This window comes from Mustela lutreola, chromosome 8 (assembly GCF_030435805.1).
Source record: "Mustela lutreola isolate mMusLut2 chromosome 8, mMusLut2.pri, whole genome shotgun sequence".
Classification (NCBI taxonomy): domain Eukaryota; kingdom Metazoa; phylum Chordata; class Mammalia; order Carnivora; family Mustelidae; genus Mustela; species Mustela lutreola.
Genome location: NC_081297.1, coordinates 38,376,128 through 38,380,602, shown reverse-complemented (window position 1 = coordinate 38,380,602; position 4,475 = coordinate 38,376,128). Strand labels below are relative to the sequence as shown.

At 48.9% G+C, this 4,475-nt stretch overlaps 1 non-coding gene across 1 annotated transcript; it reads left to right on the top strand.

The window, feature by feature from the left end:
• The first annotated feature begins 295 nt into the window (after positions 1 to 295).
• Positions 296 to 402, top strand: LOC131839999 (U6 spliceosomal RNA). The gene has a single exon (XR_009357119.1). It is a non-coding gene; the product is annotated as a U6 spliceosomal RNA (small nuclear RNA).
• Positions 403 to 4,475: the final 4,073 nt, after the last annotated feature.

Sequence of the window (4,475 nt, the reverse complement as noted above, 5' to 3'; positions counted from 1 at the left end):
ACCCAGGCACCCCTAACATTGGATTTTTGATAGGAATTGGATTTACAGATGGTTTTCGGTAGTATGGACATTTTAACAATGTTAATTCTTACCATTCATAAATATGAGCTATCTTTCCATTTGTGTCTCCTTCAATTTCTTTATCAATGTCATAGTTTATGGAGTACAGATCTTTCATCTTCTTAGTTAAATCTATTCCTAAGTATTTTTTACTTTTGATGCTATTGTGAATTAGATTGTTTTCTTTATTTTTTTCAGATAGTTCATCATTAGAGTGTTAAAATGCTCCTGTCTTGTGCTTACTTTGGCAGCACATATACTAAAATTGGAATGATGCAGAGAAGATTAGCGTGATCACTGAACAAGGATGACATGAAAAACTGGGAAGCATTCCATATTAAAAAAAAATGAAACAAAACAAAATTCTTGTCTTTTATATATTGATCTTGTATTTGGCAGCTTTACTAAATTTGTTTATTCAAATTTTTTTGTGAAGTTTTTAGGATTTTTTAACATGTAAGTTCATGTTATCCAAAAAAAGAAAATTTTACTTCTTCCTTTTTTTTTTGGAGTCTCTTATTTCTTTGTGTTCCTTGTTTCTCTGGCTAGGACATCCAGTACTATGTCAAATGAGAGTAGTGAAAGTGGACACACTTGTCTTTCTTCTGATCTTTAAGGGGAAAACTTTCAAACGTTTTTGATTGAATATGAGATTAGCTCTGGGCTTGCAATATGTGTTTTTTCTTTAATGGATTTTTTAAATTATTTTTAAAAATTTTTTTATAAACATATAATGTGTTTTTATCCCTAGGGGTAAAACACCAGGTTCACACATTTCACAGCACTCACCATCACTCACCATAGCACCTGCCCTCCCCAATGTCCATACCCCCACCATCCTCTCCCAACACACCTCCCCCCAGCAACCCTCAGTCTGTTTTGTGAGATTCAGTCTTTTATGGTTTGTCTCCCTCCCAATCCCATCTTCTTTTATTTTTCTTTTCATACGCCCGAAACCGCCTATGTTGCATCTCCACTTCATCATATCAGGGAGATCATATGATAGTTGTCTTTCTCAGATTGATGTATTTCGCCAAGCATAATACCCTCTAGTTCCATCCACGTCATCACAAATAGCAGGATTTCATTTCTTTTGATGGCTGCATAGCATTCCATTGTACATATATACCACATCTTATTTATTGATTCATCTGTTGAAGGACATTTAGGTTCTTTCCATAGTTTAAGTATTGTGGACATTGCTGCTATAAACATTTGGGTGCATGTGCCCCTTCAGAATGCCACGTTTGTATCTGTAGGGTATATACCCAGTACTACAAGCACTGGGTCATAGGGTAGTTCTATTTTCAGCTTTTTGAGGCACGTCCACGCTGTTTTCCAGAGTGGTTGCACCAGCTTGCATTCCCACGTACAGTGTAGGAGGGTTGCCCTTTCTCCACATCCTCGCCAGCATCTGTCATTGACTGACTTGTTCATTTTAGCCATTCTGAACGGTGTGAGGTGGTATCTCATTCTGGTTTTGATTTGTATTTCCCTGATGCCGAGTGAGGTGGAGCATTTTTTCATGTGTCTGTTGGCCATTTGGATGTATTCTTTGCAGAAATGTCTGTTCATGTCCTCTGCCCATTTCTTCATTGGATTATTTGTTCTTAGGGTGTTGAGTTTGATAAGCTCTTTATAGATTTTGGATACTGGCCCTTTATCTGGTATGTCATTTGCAAATATCTTCTCCCAGATAACTTCTGACAGTCATCTTTTGGCTTTGTTAACTGTTTCCTTTGCAGTGCAAAAGCTTTTTGATCTGATGAAATCCCAATAGTTCATTCTTGCCCTTGCTTCCCTTGCCTTTGGCGATGTTCCTAGGAAGAAGTTGCTGCTGCTGAGGTCAAAGAGGTTGCTACCTGTTCTCTCCTCAAGGACTATGATGGATTCCTTTCTCACATTATGCTTCTTCATCCATTTCCAGACTATTTTAATGTATGGAGTAAGGAAATGGTCCAATTTCATTTTTCTGCTTGTGGCTGTTCAATTTTCCAAACCCCAAGGCCAACGGCTCCTTCTCTACCCCGGCGGCGGCGTGCTGTGCCTTCCCCAGACTTGCTCCTGGGGAGCGTAGTGACAGACGTGTGCAACCATGCTTCTCTCTCAGGCAGAGGGGAAGCTAGGGCAAAGAGTATTTCGCTCCATGCGGGAATCTTCCACAGTGCTACGGAAACTAACTCAGGCAAGCAGCAGCATCCCCAAACCCAACCCTGGTTTCCCAACGAATGCTGTGCTTTCCCAGGGGAGATGCCCAGGCAAAGAGGATTTCGCTCCACGTGGGATTATTACACCGTGCTGTGGAGACTAGGGAAGAGCCCCGGGAGAGCTGGTGCCTCTTGGGCCTTTCTTTCCCGGGCTCCTAGTTCGCGCCCGGGGTTCAGCTTGCTAAGCCGAACTAAGCAGACAGTCACAACCCTGCAGCAGCCTCCGTGGCCTAGCATGGCACTCTATGCCTATTACCATCTCCTGGCGTAGGTAAGGCTTTGCCTTTTGCTCCGGCGCTCAGGCAGACACAGGGTCTAGGCCAGTGCTTTCACCACAGGAGAGAGGAGGCGAAAGGATCCCTGCACATGGCCCGGGCACTGGGATGGGGAACTGTGGGGGACTGTCTCCACTCCTGCCCAGGCACACCCCCTGCCACCCACCATGCTGCAACATCTTGGTGGAAGGTGGCATCTGACTGCCCGTTTCTCCATGGGGTTGTTTCTGCGAGTTCTGGGTTTGGAACCTGGTGGCAAGCCCAAGTCTGCCCTTGGGACAGGTGGCCAAGGAGATGCTTTCCCTTTCGGACCAGAGGCACAGGACAGGCCTGTCTTCTGCCCAACTCCTTCCTCAGAGTGGAGCATGCGCGCCTGCCCTAGTTGTCCCCTCATGTCTCCTTAGAAGGCAGGCTTCCATCTCTCTGCACGGGGAGCGGGTGACACCTGTCTTGCCACCGGCTTGCTGTGCGTGCCACGGCAGGTTATCCTGATTCCCCAGCGTTTCCCGAACCCAAGGCCAAGGGCTCCTTCTCTTCCCCGGGGGCGGCGTGCTGTGCCTTCCCCACACTTGCTCCTGGGGAGAGCGGTGACAGACGTATGCAACCATGCTTCTCTCTCAGGCAGAGGAGATGCTAGGGCCAAGAGGATTTCGCTCCATGCGGGGATCATCCACCGTGCTGCGGAGACTCGCTCAGGCAAGCAGCAGCAGCATCTCCAAACCCAACTCTGGTTTCCCAACAAATGATGTGCTTTCCCAGGGGAGATGCCCCGGCAAAGACGCTTTCAATGTATGAGGGTTTCTCCCAACGCGATACTGGGCTCTGCAAGCAGCAGCAGCCCGCAGAACATTTCTCAGCGAATGCTGTGCTTTCGAAGAGGCTTTGGTTTGCAGTGAACAGCACTTCGCCGCTACTTCCTCAGCAAGGCTACAGTCGCATCAGGGAAGAAGAGCTGCGGGAGAGCTTGTGCCTCTTGGGCCTTGCTTTCCCGGGCTCCATGTTCGCGTCCTGTGATGGCCAGGTCTTTCTGGGGGTTGTTTCTCGAGTTCAGTGTAGGCGCCTGGTGGCAAGCCCCTGGCTCCACCACGGACAGGTGGCCAAGGAGCTGCTGTCTCCTTGGGACAAAGGCTCAGGACAGGCATGCTTTCTGCCCAGACTCCTTCCTCAGAGGGGAGCCCTTTCCCCTGCCCTAATCTTCCCCTCATGTTGCCTTAGCAGCCAAGCTTCCGTCGTTCTGCAGTGACAGACGTGTCCCTTTCCTTAAGGCTCTTTCCACAGGCGCCACCGCGCTTCTCTCTCAGGCACAGGGGATGCCCGGGCCAAGAGGATTTCGCTCCATGCGGGTTTATTACACCGTGCTGTGGAGAGTAGCTCCGGCAATCAGCAGGCAGCATCGCACACACCCGACTCTGATTTCCCAAAGAATGCTGTGCTTTCCCAGAGGGGATGCCCTGGCAAAGAGGCTTTCGCTCTCTGCGGGTTTGTCCCATCTGCTGCGAGTACTAGTCTAAGGCAAGCCACAAAAGCAGCCCACAGATACGACACTGATTTCCCAGCGACTGCTATGCTTTCGCAGAGGTTTTCAGCTTGGCGCGAACAGCACTTCGCTGCTGCTTCCTCAGCAAGGCTTTGGTCGTTCGCTCTGTCGCGGCAGGGAAGAAGAGCCGCGGGAGAGCTGGTGCCTCTTGGCCTTCCTTTCAGGGCTCCAAGTTCGCGCCCGGGGTTCACCTTGGTAAGCCGAACTATGCATACACAGTCACAACCCTGCAGCAGCCTGCGTGGCCTAGCATGGCACTCTATGCCTATTACCATCTCCTGGCGTAGGTAAGGCTTTGCCTTTTGCTCTGGCGCTCAGGCGGACTCGGGGACTCGGCCAGTGACTTCACCACAGGAGAGAGGAGGCGAGAGGATCCCTGCAAACCGCCCGGGCTTT